Raw genomic sequence first — 18474 nt, forward strand, 5'->3', positions numbered from 1 at the left:
AGTAGCCCGACCTAGTGCGGTGAGGTGCGGTGCGGTGCCGCGCCGGATGGAAGCGGAGGCGGGCGTGGGGCCAAGCCGGGCGCGGCCTGCAAGAGTCCCGGGATCGGAGAACGCCGGGGCTTGCGCCACAGCGCCTTGCCAGGGTCCTCTTGCGCGGCCTCCGCCACCCGCCCGGGGCCCGCGGCGGAGGGCGGCGGCAGGCAGGCAGGCAGGCAGGCAGGCAGGCAGGCAGACAGGCAGACAGGTGCGTGCACGGGTGAAGCGCGGCACCCGCTGGGCCTGGGACGCGTGGAGCAGGCTCTTGAGGCGCCCAGCGGCAGCCGCCGGCGTCTACGGCCATACCACCCTGAACGCGCCCGATCTCGTCTGATCTCGGAAGCTAAGCAGGGTCGGGCCTGGTTAGTACTTGGATGGGAGACCGCCTGGGAATACCGGGTGCTGTAGGCTTTTTTGCTTTTGGCCTTTGGCCTTTGGCCTCCTTGACCTCTCCTTTGGCGCCCGCCGCCCCTCCCCCCTCCCTCCCTGGGTCCCCCTCTCCCCAGGGAGCGCGGCTGCTGGGGCCAAACACAGCCCAGCCACTGATCCCTCCGCCCCTCCCGGGCCACCAAAGCGGCCTGGCCTGGCCCGGCCCCTCCCCGCCCGGCCCCGCCCCCCGAGCCCGCACACCCCACGGCACTTCACGAGGGCCACGCTCCCCGCTCGCTCCCCGCACCCGGCCAGATCCCACCGCACCGGCTGGAAGCCACGCCCCAGCCTTGCACCTTTCCTGACACACCACCCACACCGGCACCCGCACGGAGGGTGGGGGGGTGCGGGGGGTGGGGGGTGGGGGGCGTGCGGTGAGGGCGGGACCGGGGCCTGGCGCCTGGGGACTGGAGGGTGGGGGCTGGGTGGGTGGATCCCAGAACCCAGGAGCGGGCGGGCGGGTGGGGCAGCGAGACCCCACACTCCAACTCCGCCACACGCCTGGGCTCCCTGGGTCCTGGACCTCTCCCCTCCCTCGAGCCCTCATCCCCGGGCAGGGCCCAGGCAATTCGCGAGGCCCAGCTAGGGCAGCGGGCTCGGGCTGGTGATGTTCACTGGGGGCGCTGGGGCCTCCGGGGTGGGTTTGCATCAGGTGGGGCAGACGGGACGGGAAGGCCGGGGGGGTGGCTGGCTGCGCTCGCCCTGGGGCTGGGGAGGAGGCGCGGACACCCCGGCGGGGCGGGCCCCGGAAGGCACGGCCGGCCGGATGCCCCACGCTCGCTTCCACCCTCTTGCCAGTGAGTAGCCCGACCTAGTGCGGTGAGGTGCGGTGCGGTGCCGCGCCGGATGGAAGCGGAGGCGGGCGTGGGGCCAAGCCGGGCGCGGCCTGCAAGAGTCCCGGGATCGGAGAACGCCGGGGCTTGCGCCACAGCGCCTTGCCAGGGTCCTCTTGCGCGGCCTCCGCCACCCGCCCGGGGCCCGCGGCGGAGGGCGGCGGCAGGCAGGCAGGCAGGCAGGCAGGCAGGCAGACAGGCAGACAGGTGCGTGCACGGGTGAAGCGCGGCACCCGCTGGGCCTGGGACGCGTGGAGCAGGCTCTTGAGGCGCCCAGCGGCAGCCGCCGGCGTCTACGGCCATACCACCCTGAACGCGCCCGATCTCGTCTGATCTCGGAAGCTAAGCAGGGTCGGGCCTGGTTAGTACTTGGATGGGAGACCGCCTGGGAATACCGGGTGCTGTAGGCTTTTTTGCTTTTGGCCTTTGGCCTTTGGCCTCCTTGACCTCTCCTTTGGCGCCCGCCGCCCCTCCCCCCTCCCTCCCTGGGTCCCCCTCTCCCCAGGGAGCGCGGCTGCTGGGGCCAAACACAGCCCAGCCACTGATCCCTCCGCCCCTCCCGGGCCACCAAAGCGGCCTGGCCTGGCCCGGCCCCTCCCCGCCCGGCCCCGCCCCCCGAGCCCGCACACCCCACGGCACTTCACGAGGGCCACGCTCCCCGCTCGCTCCCCGCACCCGGCCAGATCCCACCGCACCGGCTGGAAGCCACGCCCCAGCCTTGCACCTTTCCTGACACACCACCCACACCGGCACCCGCACGGAGGGTGGGGGGGTGCGGGGGGTGGGGGGTGGGGGGCGTGCGGTGAGGGCGGGACCGGGGCCTGGCGCCTGGGGACTGGAGGGTGGGGGCTGGGTGGGTGGATCCCAGAACCCAGGAGCGGGCGGGCGGGTGGGGCAGCGAGACCCCACACTCCAACTCCGCCACACGCCTGGGCTCCCTGGGTCCTGGACCTCTCCCCTCCCTCGAGCCCTCATCCCCGGGCAGGGCCCAGGCAATTCGCGAGGCCCAGCTAGGGCAGCGGGCTCGGGCTGGTGATGTTCACTGGGGGCGCTGGGGCCTCCGGGGTGGGTTTGCATCAGGTGGGGCAGACGGGACGGGAAGGCCGGGGGGGTGGCTGGCTGCGCTCGCCCTGGGGCTGGGGAGGAGGCGCGGACACCCCGGCGGGGCGGGCCCCGGAAGGCACGGCCGGCCGGATGCCCCACGCTCGCTTCCACCCTCTTGCCAGTGAGTAGCCCGACCTAGTGCGGTGAGGTGCGGTGCGGTGCCGCGCCGGATGGAAGCGGAGGCGGGCGTGGGGCCAAGCCGGGCGCGGCCTGCAAGAGTCCCGGGATCGGAGAACGCCGGGGCTTGCGCCACAGCGCCTTGCCAGGGTCCTCTTGCGCGGCCTCCGCCACCCGCCCGGGGCCCGCGGCGGAGGGCGGCGGCAGGCAGGCAGGCAGGCAGGCAGGCAGGCAGACAGGCAGACAGGTGCGTGCACGGGTGAAGCGCGGCACCCGCTGGGCCTGGGACGCGTGGAGCAGGCTCTTGAGGCGCCCAGCGGCAGCCGCCGGCGTCTACGGCCATACCACCCTGAACGCGCCCGATCTCGTCTGATCTCGGAAGCTAAGCAGGGTCGGGCCTGGTTAGTACTTGGATGGGAGACCGCCTGGGAATACCGGGTGCTGTAGGCTTTTTTGCTTTTGGCCTTTGGCCTTTGGCCTCCTTGACCTCTCCTTTGGCGCCCGCCGCCCCTCCCCCCTCCCTCCCTGGGTCCCCCTCTCCCCAGGGAGCGCGGCTGCTGGGGCCAAACACAGCCCAGCCACTGATCCCTCCGCCCCTCCCGGGCCACCAAAGCGGCCTGGCCTGGCCCGGCCCCTCCCCGCCCGGCCCCGCCCCCCGAGCCCGCACACCCCACGGCACTTCACGAGGGCCACGCTCCCCGCTCGCTCCCCGCACCCGGCCAGATCCCACCGCACCGGCTGGAAGCCACGCCCCAGCCTTGCACCTTTCCTGACACACCACCCACACCGGCACCCGCACGGAGGGTGGGGGGGTGCGGGGGGTGGGGGGTGGGGGGCGTGCGGTGAGGGCGGGACCGGGGCCTGGCGCCTGGGGACTGGAGGGTGGGGGCTGGGTGGGTGGATCCCAGAACCCAGGAGCGGGCGGGCGGGTGGGGCAGCGAGACCCCACACTCCAACTCCGCCACACGCCTGGGCTCCCTGGGTCCTGGACCTCTCCCCTCCCTCGAGCCCTCATCCCCGGGCAGGGCCCAGGCAATTCGCGAGGCCCAGCTAGGGCAGCGGGCTCGGGCTGGTGATGTTCACTGGGGGCGCTGGGGCCTCCGGGGTGGGTTTGCATCAGGTGGGGCAGACGGGACGGGAAGGCCGGGGGGGTGGCTGGCTGCGCTCGCCCTGGGGCTGGGGAGGAGGCGCGGACACCCCGGCGGGGCGGGCCCCGGAAGGCACGGCCGGCCGGATGCCCCACGCTCGCTTCCACCCTCTTGCCAGTGAGTAGCCCGACCTAGTGCGGTGAGGTGCGGTGCGGTGCCGCGCCGGATGGAAGCGGAGGCGGGCGTGGGGCCAAGCCGGGCGCGGCCTGCAAGAGTCCCGGGATCGGAGAACGCCGGGGCTTGCGCCACAGCGCCTTGCCAGGGTCCTCTTGCGCGGCCTCCGCCACCCGCCCGGGGCCCGCGGCGGAGGGCGGCGGCAGGCAGGCAGGCAGGCAGGCAGGCAGGCAGACAGGCAGACAGGTGCGTGCACGGGTGAAGCGCGGCACCCGCTGGGCCTGGGACGCGTGGAGCAGGCTCTTGAGGCGCCCAGCGGCAGCCGCCGGCGTCTACGGCCATACCACCCTGAACGCGCCCGATCTCGTCTGATCTCGGAAGCTAAGCAGGGTCGGGCCTGGTTAGTACTTGGATGGGAGACCGCCTGGGAATACCGGGTGCTGTAGGCTTTTTTGCTTTTGGCCTTTGGCCTTTGGCCTCCTTGACCTCTCCTTTGGCGCCCGCCGCCCCTCCCCCCTCCCTCCCTGGGTCCCCCTCTCCCCAGGGAGCGCGGCTGCTGGGGCCAAACACAGCCCAGCCACTGATCCCTCCGCCCCTCCCGGGCCACCAAAGCGGCCTGGCCTGGCCCGGCCCCTCCCCGCCCGGCCCCGCCCCCCGAGCCCGCACACCCCACGGCACTTCACGAGGGCCACGCTCCCCGCTCGCTCCCCGCACCCGGCCAGATCCCACCGCACCGGCTGGAAGCCACGCCCCAGCCTTGCACCTTTCCTGACACACCACCCACACCGGCACCCGCACGGAGGGTGGGGGGGTGCGGGGGGTGGGGGGTGGGGGGCGTGCGGTGAGGGCGGGACCGGGGCCTGGCGCCTGGGGACTGGAGGGTGGGGGCTGGGTGGGTGGATCCCAGAACCCAGGAGCGGGCGGGCGGGTGGGGCAGCGAGACCCCACACTCCAACTCCGCCACACGCCTGGGCTCCCTGGGTCCTGGACCTCTCCCCTCCCTCGAGCCCTCATCCCCGGGCAGGGCCCAGGCAATTCGCGAGGCCCAGCTAGGGCAGCGGGCTCGGGCTGGTGATGTTCACTGGGGGCGCTGGGGCCTCCGGGGTGGGTTTGCATCAGGTGGGGCAGACGGGACGGGAAGGCCGGGGGGGTGGCTGGCTGCGCTCGCCCTGGGGCTGGGGAGGAGGCGCGGACACCCCGGCGGGGCGGGCCCCGGAAGGCACGGCCGGCCGGATGCCCCACGCTCGCTTCCACCCTCTTGCCAGTGAGTAGCCCGACCTAGTGCGGTGAGGTGCGGTGCGGTGCCGCGCCGGATGGAAGCGGAGGCGGGCGTGGGGCCAAGCCGGGCGCGGCCTGCAAGAGTCCCGGGATCGGAGAACGCCGGGGCTTGCGCCACAGCGCCTTGCCAGGGTCCTCTTGCGCGGCCTCCGCCACCCGCCCGGGGCCCGCGGCGGAGGGCGGCGGCAGGCAGGCAGGCAGGCAGGCAGGCAGGCAGACAGGCAGACAGGTGCGTGCACGGGTGAAGCGCGGCACCCGCTGGGCCTGGGACGCGTGGAGCAGGCTCTTGAGGCGCCCAGCGGCAGCCGCCGGCGTCTACGGCCATACCACCCTGAACGCGCCCGATCTCGTCTGATCTCGGAAGCTAAGCAGGGTCGGGCCTGGTTAGTACTTGGATGGGAGACCGCCTGGGAATACCGGGTGCTGTAGGCTTTTTTGCTTTTGGCCTTTGGCCTTTGGCCTCCTTGACCTCTCCTTTGGCGCCCGCCGCCCCTCCCCCCTCCCTCCCTGGGTCCCCCTCTCCCCAGGGAGCGCGGCTGCTGGGGCCAAACACAGCCCAGCCACTGATCCCTCCGCCCCTCCCGGGCCACCAAAGCGGCCTGGCCTGGCCCGGCCCCTCCCCGCCCGGCCCCGCCCCCCGAGCCCGCACACCCCACGGCACTTCACGAGGGCCACGCTCCCCGCTCGCTCCCCGCACCCGGCCAGATCCCACCGCACCGGCTGGAAGCCACGCCCCAGCCTTGCACCTTTCCTGACACACCACCCACACCGGCACCCGCACGGAGGGTGGGGGGGTGCGGGGGGTGGGGGGTGGGGGGCGTGCGGTGAGGGCGGGACCGGGGCCTGGCGCCTGGGGACTGGAGGGTGGGGGCTGGGTGGGTGGATCCCAGAACCCAGGAGCGGGCGGGCGGGTGGGGCAGCGAGACCCCACACTCCAACTCCGCCACACGCCTGGGCTCCCTGGGTCCTGGACCTCTCCCCTCCCTCGAGCCCTCATCCCCGGGCAGGGCCCAGGCAATTCGCGAGGCCCAGCTAGGGCAGCGGGCTCGGGCTGGTGATGTTCACTGGGGGCGCTGGGGCCTCCGGGGTGGGTTTGCATCAGGTGGGGCAGACGGGACGGGAAGGCCGGGGGGGTGGCTGGCTGCGCTCGCCCTGGGGCTGGGGAGGAGGCGCGGACACCCCGGCGGGGCGGGCCCCGGAAGGCACGGCCGGCCGGATGCCCCACGCTCGCTTCCACCCTCTTGCCAGTGAGTAGCCCGACCTAGTGCGGTGAGGTGCGGTGCGGTGCCGCGCCGGATGGAAGCGGAGGCGGGCGTGGGGCCAAGCCGGGCGCGGCCTGCAAGAGTCCCGGGATCGGAGAACGCCGGGGCTTGCGCCACAGCGCCTTGCCAGGGTCCTCTTGCGCGGCCTCCGCCACCCGCCCGGGGCCCGCGGCGGAGGGCGGCGGCAGGCAGGCAGGCAGGCAGGCAGGCAGGCAGACAGGCAGACAGGTGCGTGCACGGGTGAAGCGCGGCACCCGCTGGGCCTGGGACGCGTGGAGCAGGCTCTTGAGGCGCCCAGCGGCAGCCGCCGGCGTCTACGGCCATACCACCCTGAACGCGCCCGATCTCGTCTGATCTCGGAAGCTAAGCAGGGTCGGGCCTGGTTAGTACTTGGATGGGAGACCGCCTGGGAATACCGGGTGCTGTAGGCTTTTTTGCTTTTGGCCTTTGGCCTTTGGCCTCCTTGACCTCTCCTTTGGCGCCCGCCGCCCCTCCCCCCTCCCTCCCTGGGTCCCCCTCTCCCCAGGGAGCGCGGCTGCTGGGGCCAAACACAGCCCAGCCACTGATCCCTCCGCCCCTCCCGGGCCACCAAAGCGGCCTGGCCTGGCCCGGCCCCTCCCCGCCCGGCCCCGCCCCCCGAGCCCGCACACCCCACGGCACTTCACGAGGGCCACGCTCCCCGCTCGCTCCCCGCACCCGGCCAGATCCCACCGCACCGGCTGGAAGCCACGCCCCAGCCTTGCACCTTTCCTGACACACCACCCACACCGGCACCCGCACGGAGGGTGGGGGGGTGCGGGGGGTGGGGGGTGGGGGGCGTGCGGTGAGGGCGGGACCGGGGCCTGGCGCCTGGGGACTGGAGGGTGGGGGCTGGGTGGGTGGATCCCAGAACCCAGGAGCGGGCGGGCGGGTGGGGCAGCGAGACCCCACACTCCAACTCCGCCACACGCCTGGGCTCCCTGGGTCCTGGACCTCTCCCCTCCCTCGAGCCCTCATCCCCGGGCAGGGCCCAGGCAATTCGCGAGGCCCAGCTAGGGCAGCGGGCTCGGGCTGGTGATGTTCACTGGGGGCGCTGGGGCCTCCGGGGTGGGTTTGCATCAGGTGGGGCAGACGGGACGGGAAGGCCGGGGGGGTGGCTGGCTGCGCTCGCCCTGGGGCTGGGGAGGAGGCGCGGACACCCCGGCGGGGCGGGCCCCGGAAGGCACGGCCGGCCGGATGCCCCACGCTCGCTTCCACCCTCTTGCCAGTGAGTAGCCCGACCTAGTGCGGTGAGGTGCGGTGCGGTGCCGCGCCGGATGGAAGCGGAGGCGGGCGTGGGGCCAAGCCGGGCGCGGCCTGCAAGAGTCCCGGGATCGGAGAACGCCGGGGCTTGCGCCACAGCGCCTTGCCAGGGTCCTCTTGCGCGGCCTCCGCCACCCGCCCGGGGCCCGCGGCGGAGGGCGGCGGCAGGCAGGCAGGCAGGCAGGCAGGCAGGCAGACAGGCAGACAGGTGCGTGCACGGGTGAAGCGCGGCACCCGCTGGGCCTGGGACGCGTGGAGCAGGCTCTTGAGGCGCCCAGCGGCAGCCGCCGGCGTCTACGGCCATACCACCCTGAACGCGCCCGATCTCGTCTGATCTCGGAAGCTAAGCAGGGTCGGGCCTGGTTAGTACTTGGATGGGAGACCGCCTGGGAATACCGGGTGCTGTAGGCTTTTTTGCTTTTGGCCTTTGGCCTTTGGCCTCCTTGACCTCTCCTTTGGCGCCCGCCGCCCCTCCCCCCTCCCTCCCTGGGTCCCCCTCTCCCCAGGGAGCGCGGCTGCTGGGGCCAAACACAGCCCAGCCACTGATCCCTCCGCCCCTCCCGGGCCACCAAAGCGGCCTGGCCTGGCCCGGCCCCTCCCCGCCCGGCCCCGCCCCCCGAGCCCGCACACCCCACGGCACTTCACGAGGGCCACGCTCCCCGCTCGCTCCCCGCACCCGGCCAGATCCCACCGCACCGGCTGGAAGCCACGCCCCAGCCTTGCACCTTTCCTGACACACCACCCACACCGGCACCCGCACGGAGGGTGGGGGGGTGCGGGGGGTGGGGGGTGGGGGGCGTGCGGTGAGGGCGGGACCGGGGCCTGGCGCCTGGGGACTGGAGGGTGGGGGCTGGGTGGGTGGATCCCAGAACCCAGGAGCGGGCGGGCGGGTGGGGCAGCGAGACCCCACACTCCAACTCCGCCACACGCCTGGGCTCCCTGGGTCCTGGACCTCTCCCCTCCCTCGAGCCCTCATCCCCGGGCAGGGCCCAGGCAATTCGCGAGGCCCAGCTAGGGCAGCGGGCTCGGGCTGGTGATGTTCACTGGGGGCGCTGGGGCCTCCGGGGTGGGTTTGCATCAGGTGGGGCAGACGGGACGGGAAGGCCGGGGGGGTGGCTGGCTGCGCTCGCCCTGGGGCTGGGGAGGAGGCGCGGACACCCCGGCGGGGCGGGCCCCGGAAGGCACGGCCGGCCGGATGCCCCACGCTCGCTTCCACCCTCTTGCCAGTGAGTAGCCCGACCTAGTGCGGTGAGGTGCGGTGCGGTGCCGCGCCGGATGGAAGCGGAGGCGGGCGTGGGGCCAAGCCGGGCGCGGCCTGCAAGAGTCCCGGGATCGGAGAACGCCGGGGCTTGCGCCACAGCGCCTTGCCAGGGTCCTCTTGCGCGGCCTCCGCCACCCGCCCGGGGCCCGCGGCGGAGGGCGGCGGCAGGCAGGCAGGCAGGCAGGCAGGCAGGCAGACAGGCAGACAGGTGCGTGCACGGGTGAAGCGCGGCACCCGCTGGGCCTGGGACGCGTGGAGCAGGCTCTTGAGGCGCCCAGCGGCAGCCGCCGGCGTCTACGGCCATACCACCCTGAACGCGCCCGATCTCGTCTGATCTCGGAAGCTAAGCAGGGTCGGGCCTGGTTAGTACTTGGATGGGAGACCGCCTGGGAATACCGGGTGCTGTAGGCTTTTTTGCTTTTGGCCTTTGGCCTTTGGCCTCCTTGACCTCTCCTTTGGCGCCCGCCGCCCCTCCCCCCTCCCTCCCTGGGTCCCCCTCTCCCCAGGGAGCGCGGCTGCTGGGGCCAAACACAGCCCAGCCACTGATCCCTCCGCCCCTCCCGGGCCACCAAAGCGGCCTGGCCTGGCCCGGCCCCTCCCCGCCCGGCCCCGCCCCCCGAGCCCGCACACCCCACGGCACTTCACGAGGGCCACGCTCCCCGCTCGCTCCCCGCACCCGGCCAGATCCCACCGCACCGGCTGGAAGCCACGCCCCAGCCTTGCACCTTTCCTGACACACCACCCACACCGGCACCCGCACGGAGGGTGGGGGGGTGCGGGGGGTGGGGGGTGGGGGGCGTGCGGTGAGGGCGGGACCGGGGCCTGGCGCCTGGGGACTGGAGGGTGGGGGCTGGGTGGGTGGATCCCAGAACCCAGGAGCGGGCGGGCGGGTGGGGCAGCGAGACCCCACACTCCAACTCCGCCACACGCCTGGGCTCCCTGGGTCCTGGACCTCTCCCCTCCCTCGAGCCCTCATCCCCGGGCAGGGCCCAGGCAATTCGCGAGGCCCAGCTAGGGCAGCGGGCTCGGGCTGGTGATGTTCACTGGGGGCGCTGGGGCCTCCGGGGTGGGTTTGCATCAGGTGGGGCAGACGGGACGGGAAGGCCGGGGGGGTGGCTGGCTGCGCTCGCCCTGGGGCTGGGGAGGAGGCGCGGACACCCCGGCGGGGCGGGCCCCGGAAGGCACGGCCGGCCGGATGCCCCACGCTCGCTTCCACCCTCTTGCCAGTGAGTAGCCCGACCTAGTGCGGTGAGGTGCGGTGCGGTGCCGCGCCGGATGGAAGCGGAGGCGGGCGTGGGGCCAAGCCGGGCGCGGCCTGCAAGAGTCCCGGGATCGGAGAACGCCGGGGCTTGCGCCACAGCGCCTTGCCAGGGTCCTCTTGCGCGGCCTCCGCCACCCGCCCGGGGCCCGCGGCGGAGGGCGGCGGCAGGCAGGCAGGCAGGCAGGCAGGCAGGCAGACAGGCAGACAGGTGCGTGCACGGGTGAAGCGCGGCACCCGCTGGGCCTGGGACGCGTGGAGCAGGCTCTTGAGGCGCCCAGCGGCAGCCGCCGGCGTCTACGGCCATACCACCCTGAACGCGCCCGATCTCGTCTGATCTCGGAAGCTAAGCAGGGTCGGGCCTGGTTAGTACTTGGATGGGAGACCGCCTGGGAATACCGGGTGCTGTAGGCTTTTTTGCTTTTGGCCTTTGGCCTTTGGCCTCCTTGACCTCTCCTTTGGCGCCCGCCGCCCCTCCCCCCTCCCTCCCTGGGTCCCCCTCTCCCCAGGGAGCGCGGCTGCTGGGGCCAAACACAGCCCAGCCACTGATCCCTCCGCCCCTCCCGGGCCACCAAAGCGGCCTGGCCTGGCCCGGCCCCTCCCCGCCCGGCCCCGCCCCCCGAGCCCGCACACCCCACGGCACTTCACGAGGGCCACGCTCCCCGCTCGCTCCCCGCACCCGGCCAGATCCCACCGCACCGGCTGGAAGCCACGCCCCAGCCTTGCACCTTTCCTGACACACCACCCACACCGGCACCCGCACGGAGGGTGGGGGGGTGCGGGGGGTGGGGGGTGGGGGGCGTGCGGTGAGGGCGGGACCGGGGCCTGGCGCCTGGGGACTGGAGGGTGGGGGCTGGGTGGGTGGATCCCAGAACCCAGGAGCGGGCGGGCGGGTGGGGCAGCGAGACCCCACACTCCAACTCCGCCACACGCCTGGGCTCCCTGGGTCCTGGACCTCTCCCCTCCCTCGAGCCCTCATCCCCGGGCAGGGCCCAGGCAATTCGCGAGGCCCAGCTAGGGCAGCGGGCTCGGGCTGGTGATGTTCACTGGGGGCGCTGGGGCCTCCGGGGTGGGTTTGCATCAGGTGGGGCAGACGGGACGGGAAGGCCGGGGGGGTGGCTGGCTGCGCTCGCCCTGGGGCTGGGGAGGAGGCGCGGACACCCCGGCGGGGCGGGCCCCGGAAGGCACGGCCGGCCGGATGCCCCACGCTCGCTTCCACCCTCTTGCCAGTGAGTAGCCCGACCTAGTGCGGTGAGGTGCGGTGCGGTGCCGCGCCGGATGGAAGCGGAGGCGGGCGTGGGGCCAAGCCGGGCGCGGCCTGCAAGAGTCCCGGGATCGGAGAACGCCGGGGCTTGCGCCACAGCGCCTTGCCAGGGTCCTCTTGCGCGGCCTCCGCCACCCGCCCGGGGCCCGCGGCGGAGGGCGGCGGCAGGCAGGCAGGCAGGCAGGCAGGCAGGCAGACAGGCAGACAGGTGCGTGCACGGGTGAAGCGCGGCACCCGCTGGGCCTGGGACGCGTGGAGCAGGCTCTTGAGGCGCCCAGCGGCAGCCGCCGGCGTCTACGGCCATACCACCCTGAACGCGCCCGATCTCGTCTGATCTCGGAAGCTAAGCAGGGTCGGGCCTGGTTAGTACTTGGATGGGAGACCGCCTGGGAATACCGGGTGCTGTAGGCTTTTTTGCTTTTGGCCTTTGGCCTTTGGCCTCCTTGACCTCTCCTTTGGCGCCCGCCGCCCCTCCCCCCTCCCTCCCTGGGTCCCCCTCTCCCCAGGGAGCGCGGCTGCTGGGGCCAAACACAGCCCAGCCACTGATCCCTCCGCCCCTCCCGGGCCACCAAAGCGGCCTGGCCTGGCCCGGCCCCTCCCCGCCCGGCCCCGCCCCCCGAGCCCGCACACCCCACGGCACTTCACGAGGGCCACGCTCCCCGCTCGCTCCCCGCACCCGGCCAGATCCCACCGCACCGGCTGGAAGCCACGCCCCAGCCTTGCACCTTTCCTGACACACCACCCACACCGGCACCCGCACGGAGGGTGGGGGGGTGCGGGGGGTGGGGGGTGGGGGGCGTGCGGTGAGGGCGGGACCGGGGCCTGGCGCCTGGGGACTGGAGGGTGGGGGCTGGGTGGGTGGATCCCAGAACCCAGGAGCGGGCGGGCGGGTGGGGCAGCGAGACCCCACACTCCAACTCCGCCACACGCCTGGGCTCCCTGGGTCCTGGACCTCTCCCCTCCCTCGAGCCCTCATCCCCGGGCAGGGCCCAGGCAATTCGCGAGGCCCAGCTAGGGCAGCGGGCTCGGGCTGGTGATGTTCACTGGGGGCGCTGGGGCCTCCGGGGTGGGTTTGCATCAGGTGGGGCAGACGGGACGGGAAGGCCGGGGGGGTGGCTGGCTGCGCTCGCCCTGGGGCTGGGGAGGAGGCGCGGACACCCCGGCGGGGCGGGCCCCGGAAGGCACGGCCGGCCGGATGCCCCACGCTCGCTTCCACCCTCTTGCCAGTGAGTAGCCCGACCTAGTGCGGTGAGGTGCGGTGCGGTGCCGCGCCGGATGGAAGCGGAGGCGGGCGTGGGGCCAAGCCGGGCGCGGCCTGCAAGAGTCCCGGGATCGGAGAACGCCGGGGCTTGCGCCACAGCGCCTTGCCAGGGTCCTCTTGCGCGGCCTCCGCCACCCGCCCGGGGCCCGCGGCGGAGGGCGGCGGCAGGCAGGCAGGCAGGCAGGCAGGCAGGCAGACAGGCAGACAGGTGCGTGCACGGGTGAAGCGCGGCACCCGCTGGGCCTGGGACGCGTGGAGCAGGCTCTTGAGGCGCCCAGCGGCAGCCGCCGGCGTCTACGGCCATACCACCCTGAACGCGCCCGATCTCGTCTGATCTCGGAAGCTAAGCAGGGTCGGGCCTGGTTAGTACTTGGATGGGAGACCGCCTGGGAATACCGGGTGCTGTAGGCTTTTTTGCTTTTGGCCTTTGGCCTTTGGCCTCCTTGACCTCTCCTTTGGCGCCCGCCGCCCCTCCCCCCTCCCTCCCTGGGTCCCCCTCTCCCCAGGGAGCGCGGCTGCTGGGGCCAAACACAGCCCAGCCACTGATCCCTCCGCCCCTCCCGGGCCACCAAAGCGGCCTGGCCTGGCCCGGCCCCTCCCCGCCCGGCCCCGCCCCCCGAGCCCGCACACCCCACGGCACTTCACGAGGGCCACGCTCCCCGCTCGCTCCCCGCACCCGGCCAGATCCCACCGCACCGGCTGGAAGCCACGCCCCAGCCTTGCACCTTTCCTGACACACCACCCACACCGGCACCCGCACGGAGGGTGGGGGGGTGCGGGGGGTGGGGGGTGGGGGGCGTGCGGTGAGGGCGGGACCGGGGCCTGGCGCCTGGGGACTGGAGGGTGGGGGCTGGGTGGGTGGATCCCAGAACCCAGGAGCGGGCGGGCGGGTGGGGCAGCGAGACCCCACACTCCAACTCCGCCACACGCCTGGGCTCCCTGGGTCCTGGACCTCTCCCCTCCCTCGAGCCCTCATCCCCGGGCAGGGCCCAGGCAATTCGCGAGGCCCAGCTAGGGCAGCGGGCTCGGGCTGGTGATGTTCACTGGGGGCGCTGGGGCCTCCGGGGTGGGTTTGCATCAGGTGGGGCAGACGGGACGGGAAGGCCGGGGGGGTGGCTGGCTGCGCTCGCCCTGGGGCTGGGGAGGAGGCGCGGACACCCCGGCGGGGCGGGCCCCGGAAGGCACGGCCGGCCGGATGCCCCACGCTCGCTTCCACCCTCTTGCCAGTGAGTAGCCCGACCTAGTGCGGTGAGGTGCGGTGCGGTGCCGCGCCGGATGGAAGCGGAGGCGGGCGTGGGGCCAAGCCGGGCGCGGCCTGCAAGAGTCCCGGGATCGGAGAACGCCGGGGCTTGCGCCACAGCGCCTTGCCAGGGTCCTCTTGCGCGGCCTCCGCCACCCGCCCGGGGCCCGCGGCGGAGGGCGGCGGCAGGCAGGCAGGCAGGCAGGCAGGCAGGCAGACAGGCAGACAGGTGCGTGCACGGGTGAAGCGCGGCACCCGCTGGGCCTGGGACGCGTGGAGCAGGCTCTTGAGGCGCCCAGCGGCAGCCGCCGGCGTCTACGGCCATACCACCCTGAACGCGCCCGATCTCGTCTGATCTCGGAAGCTAAGCAGGGTCGGGCCTGGTTAGTACTTGGATGGGAGACCGCCTGGGAATACCGGGTGCTGTAGGCTTTTTTGCTTTTGGCCTTTGGCCTTTGGCCTCCTTGACCTCTCCTTTGGCGCCCGCCGCCCCTCCCCCCTCCCTCCCTGGGTCCCCCTCTCCCCAGGGAGCGCGGCTGCTGGGGCCAAACACAGCCCAGCCACTGATCCCTCCGCCCCTCCCGGGCCACCAAAGCGGCCTGGCCTGGCCCGGCCCCTCCCCGCCCGGCCCCGCCCCCCGAGCCCGCACACCCCACGGCACTTCACGAGGGCCACGCTCCCCGCTCGCTCCCCGCACCCGGCCAGATCCCACCGCACCGGCTGGAAGCCACGCCCCAGCCTTGCACCTTTCCTGACACACCACCCACACCGGCACCCGCACGGAGGGTGGGGGGGTGCGGGGGGTGGGGGGTGGGGGGCGTGCGGTGAGGGCGGGACCGGGGCCTGGCGCCTGGGGACTGGAGGGTGGGGGCTGGGTGGGTGGATCCCAGAACCCAGGAGCGGGCGGGCGGGTGGGGCAGCGAGACCCCACACTCCAACTCCGCCACACGCCTGGGCTCCCTGGGTCCTGGACCTCTCCCCTCCCTCGAGCCCTCATCCCCGGGCAGGGCCCAGGCAATTCGCGAGGCCCAGCTAGGGCAGCGGGCTCGGGCTGGTGATGTTCACTGGGGGCGCTGGGGCCTCCGGGGTGGGTTTGCATCAGGTGGGGCAGACGGGACGGGAAGGCCGGGGGGGTGGCTGGCTGCGCTCGCCCTGGGGCTGGGGAGGAGGCGCGGACACCCCGGCGGGGCGGGCCCCGGAAGGCACGGCCGGCCGGATGCCCCACGCTCGCTTCCACCCTCTTGCCAGTGAGTAGCCCGACCTAGTGCGGTGAGGTGCGGTGCGGTGCCGCGCCGGATGGAAGCGGAGGCGGGCGTGGGGCCAAGCCGGGCGCGGCCTGCAAGAGTCCCGGGATCGGAGAACGCCGGGGCTTGCGCCACAGCGCCTTGCCAGGGTCCTCTTGCGCGGCCTCCGCCACCCGCCCGGGGCCCGCGGCGGAGGGCGGCGGCAGGCAGGCAGGCAGGCAGGCAGGCAGGCAGACAGGCAGACAGGTGCGTGCACGGGTGAAGCGCGGCACCCGCTGGGCCTGGGACGCGTGGAGCAGGCTCTTGAGGCGCCCAGCGGCAGCCGCCGGCGTCTACGGCCATACCACCCTGAACGCGCCCGATCTCGTCTGATCTCGGAAGCTAAGCAGGGTCGGGCCTGGTTAGTACTTGGATGGGAGACCGCCTGGGAATACCGGGTGCTGTAGGCTTTTTTGCTTTTGGCCTTTGGCCTTTGGCCTCCTTGACCTCTCCTTTGGCGCCCGCCGCCCCTCCCCCCTCCCTCCCTGGGTCCCCCTCTCCCCAGGGAGCGCGGCTGCTGGGGCCAAACACAGCCCAGCCACTGATCCCTCCGCCCCTCCCGGGCCACCAAAGCGGCCTGGCCTGGCCCGGCCCCTCCCCGCCCGGCCCCGCCCCCCGAGCCCGCACACCCCACGGCACTTCACGAGGGCCACGCTCCCCGCTCGCTCCCCGCACCCGGCCAGATCCCACCGCACCGGCTGGAAGCCACGCCCCAGCCTTGCACCTTTCCTGACACACCACCCACACCGGCACCCGCACGGAGGGTGGGGGGGTGCGGGGGGTGGGGGGTGGGGGGCGTGCGGTGAGGGCGGGACCGGGGCCTGGCGCCTGGGGACTGGAGGGTGGGGGCTGGGTGGGTGGATCCCAGAACCCAGGAGCGGGCGGGCGGGTGGGGCAGCGAGACCCCACACTCCAACTCCGCCACACGCCTGGGCTCCCTGGGTCCTGGACCTCTCCCCTCCCTCGAGCCCTCATCCCCGGGCAGGGCCCAGGCAATTCGCGAGGCCCAGCTAGGGCAGCGGGCTCGGGCTGGTGATGTTCACTGGGGGCGCTGGGGCCTCCGGGGTGGGTTTGCATCAGGTGGGGCAGACGGGACGGGAAGGCCGGGGGGGTGGCTGGCTGCGCTCGCCCTGGGGCTGGGGAGGAGGCGCGGACACCCCGGCGGGGCGGGCCCCGGAAGGCACGGCCGGCCGGATGCCCCACGCTCGCTTCCACCCTCTTGCCAGTGAGTAGCCCGACCTAGTGCGGTGAGGTGCGGTGCGGTGCCGCGCCGGATGGAAGCGGAGGCGGGCGTGGGGCCAAGCCGGGCGCGGCCTGCAAGAGTCCCGGGATCGGAGAACGCCGGGGCTTGCGCCACAGCGCCTTGCCAGGGTCCTCTTGCGCGGCCTCCGCCACCCGCCCGGGGCCCGCGGCGGAGGGCGGCGGCAGGCAGGCAGGCAGGCAGGCAGGCAGGCAGACAGGCAGACAGGTGCGTGCACGGGTGAAGCGCGGCACCCGCTGGGCCTGGGACGCGTGGAGCAGGCTCTTGAGGCGCCCAGCGGCAGCCGCCGGCGTCTACGGCCATACCACCCTGAACGCGCCCGATCTCGTCTGATCTCGGAAGCTAAGCAGGGTCGGGCCTGGTTAGTACTTGGATGGGAGACCGCCTGGGAATACCGGGTGCTGTAGGCTTTTTTGCTTTTGGCCTTTGGCCTTTGGCCTCCTTGACCTCTCCTTTGGCGCCCGCCGCCCCTCCCCCCTCCCTCCCTGGGTCCCCCTCTCCCCAGGGAGCGCGGCTGCTGGGGCCAAACACAGCCCAGCCACTGATCCCTCCGCCCCTCCCGGGCCACCAAAGCGGCCTGGCCTGGCCCGGCCCCTCCCCGCCCGGCCCCGCCCCCCGAGCCCGCACACCCCACGGCACTTCACGAGGGCCACGCTCCCCGCTCGCTCCCCGCACCCGGCCAGATCCCACCGCACCGGCTGGAAGCCACGCCCCAGCCTTGCACCTTTCCTGACACACCACCCACACCGGCACCCGCACGGAGGGTGGGGGGGTGCGGGGGGTGGGGGGTGGGGGGCGTGCGGTGAGGGCGGGACCGGGGCCTGGCGCCTGGGGACTGGAGGGTGGGGGCTGGGTGGGTGGATCCCAGAACCCAGGAGCGGGCGGGCGGGTGGGGCAGCGAGACCCCACACTCCAACTCCGCCACACGCCTGGGCTCCCTGGGTCCTGGACCTCTCCCCTCCCTCGAGCCCTCATCCCCGGGCAGGGCCCAGGCAATTCGCGAGGCCCAGCTAGGGCAGCGGGCTCGGGCTGGTGATGTTCACTGGGGGCGCTGGGGCCTCCGGGGTGGGTTTGCATCAGGTGGGGCAGACGGGACGGGAAGGCCGGGGGGGTGGCTGGCTGCGCTCGCCCTGGGGCTGGGGAGGAGGCGCGGACACCCCGGCGGGGCGGGCCCCGGAAGGCACGGCCGGCCGGATGCCCCACGCTCGCTTCCACCCTCTTGCCAGTGAGTAGCCCGACCTAGTGCGGTGAGGTGCGGTGCGGTGCCGCGCCGGATGGAAGCGGAGGCGGGCGTGGGGCCAAGCCGGGCGCGGCCTGCAAGAGTCCCGGGATCGGAGAACGCCGGGGCTTGCGCCACAGCGCCTTGCCAGGGTCCTCTTGCGCGGCCTCCGCCACCCGCCCGGGGCCCGCGGCGGAGGGCGGCGGCAGGCAGGCAGGCAGGCAGGCAGGCAGGCAGACAGGCAGACAGGTGCGTGCACGGGTGAAGCGCGGCACCCGCTGGGCCTGGGACGCGTGGAGCAGGCTCTTGAGGCGCCCAGCGGCAGCCGCCGGCGTCTACGGCCATACCACCCTGAACGCGCCCGATCTCGTCTGATCTCGGAAGCTAAGCAGGGTCGGGCCTGGTTAGTACTTGGATGGGAGACCGCCTGGGAATACCGGGTGCTGTAGGCTTTTTTGCTTTTGGCCTTTGGCCTTTGGCCTCCTTGACCTCTCCTTTGGCGCCCGCCGCCCCTCCCCCCTCCCTCCCTGGGTCCCCCTCTCCCCAGGGAGCGCGGCTGCTGGGGCCAAACACAGCCCAGCCACTGATCCCTCCGCCCCTCCCGGGCCACCAAAGCGGCCTGGCCTGGCCCGGCCCCTCCCCGCCCGGCCCCGCCCCCCGAGCCCGCACACCCCACGGCACTTCACGAGGGCCACGCTCCCCGCTCGCTCCCCGCACCCGGCCAGATCCCACCGCACCGGCTGGAAGCCACGCCCCAGCCTTGCACCTTTCCTGACACACCACCCACACCGGCACCCGCACGGAGGGTGGGGGGGTGCGGGGGGT

General features: G+C 74.0%; 15 non-coding genes across 15 annotated transcripts; all 15 read left to right on the forward strand.

Annotated features, from left to right (window-relative positions):
• The first annotated feature begins 328 nt into the window (after window positions 1–328).
• On the forward strand, window positions 329–447 carry LOC122232285. Its single transcript, XR_006209622.1, has one exon. It is a non-coding gene; the product is annotated as a 5S ribosomal RNA (ribosomal RNA).
• A 1142-nt stretch (window positions 448–1589) lies between these two features.
• On the forward strand, window positions 1590–1708 carry LOC122232286. The gene has a single exon (XR_006209623.1). It is a non-coding gene; the product is annotated as a 5S ribosomal RNA (ribosomal RNA).
• Window positions 1709–2850: 1142 nt separating this feature from the next.
• On the forward strand, window positions 2851–2969 carry LOC122232287. The gene has a single exon (XR_006209624.1). It is a non-coding gene; the product is annotated as a 5S ribosomal RNA (ribosomal RNA).
• A 1142-nt stretch (window positions 2970–4111) lies between these two features.
• LOC122232288 lies at window positions 4112–4230 on the forward strand. Its single transcript, XR_006209626.1, has one exon. It is a non-coding gene; the product is annotated as a 5S ribosomal RNA (ribosomal RNA).
• A 1142-nt stretch (window positions 4231–5372) lies between these two features.
• Window positions 5373–5491, forward strand: LOC122232290. The gene has a single exon (XR_006209628.1). It is a non-coding gene; the product is annotated as a 5S ribosomal RNA (ribosomal RNA).
• A 1142-nt stretch (window positions 5492–6633) lies between these two features.
• LOC122232291 lies at window positions 6634–6752 on the forward strand. Its single transcript, XR_006209629.1, has one exon. It is a non-coding gene; the product is annotated as a 5S ribosomal RNA (ribosomal RNA).
• A 1142-nt stretch (window positions 6753–7894) lies between these two features.
• Window positions 7895–8013, forward strand: LOC122232292. The gene has a single exon (XR_006209630.1). It is a non-coding gene; the product is annotated as a 5S ribosomal RNA (ribosomal RNA).
• Window positions 8014–9155: 1142 nt separating this feature from the next.
• On the forward strand, window positions 9156–9274 carry LOC122232294. Its single transcript, XR_006209631.1, has one exon. It is a non-coding gene; the product is annotated as a 5S ribosomal RNA (ribosomal RNA).
• A 1142-nt stretch (window positions 9275–10416) lies between these two features.
• On the forward strand, window positions 10417–10535 carry LOC122232295. Its single transcript, XR_006209632.1, has one exon. It is a non-coding gene; the product is annotated as a 5S ribosomal RNA (ribosomal RNA).
• Window positions 10536–11677: 1142 nt separating this feature from the next.
• LOC122232140 lies at window positions 11678–11796 on the forward strand. The gene has a single exon (XR_006209500.1). It is a non-coding gene; the product is annotated as a 5S ribosomal RNA (ribosomal RNA).
• A 1142-nt stretch (window positions 11797–12938) lies between these two features.
• On the forward strand, window positions 12939–13057 carry LOC122232141. Its single transcript, XR_006209501.1, has one exon. It is a non-coding gene; the product is annotated as a 5S ribosomal RNA (ribosomal RNA).
• A 1142-nt stretch (window positions 13058–14199) lies between these two features.
• Window positions 14200–14318, forward strand: LOC122232142. The gene has a single exon (XR_006209502.1). It is a non-coding gene; the product is annotated as a 5S ribosomal RNA (ribosomal RNA).
• A 1142-nt stretch (window positions 14319–15460) lies between these two features.
• On the forward strand, window positions 15461–15579 carry LOC122232143. Its single transcript, XR_006209503.1, has one exon. It is a non-coding gene; the product is annotated as a 5S ribosomal RNA (ribosomal RNA).
• A 1142-nt stretch (window positions 15580–16721) lies between these two features.
• Window positions 16722–16840, forward strand: LOC122232144. Its single transcript, XR_006209504.1, has one exon. It is a non-coding gene; the product is annotated as a 5S ribosomal RNA (ribosomal RNA).
• A 1142-nt stretch (window positions 16841–17982) lies between these two features.
• Window positions 17983–18101, forward strand: LOC122232146. The gene has a single exon (XR_006209507.1). It is a non-coding gene; the product is annotated as a 5S ribosomal RNA (ribosomal RNA).
• The last annotated feature ends 373 nt before the right edge of the window (window positions 18102–18474 follow it).

Source organism: Panthera tigris, chromosome D2 (assembly GCF_018350195.1).
Source record: "Panthera tigris isolate Pti1 chromosome D2, P.tigris_Pti1_mat1.1, whole genome shotgun sequence".
Lineage (NCBI taxonomy): Eukaryota > Metazoa > Chordata > Mammalia > Carnivora > Felidae > Panthera > Panthera tigris.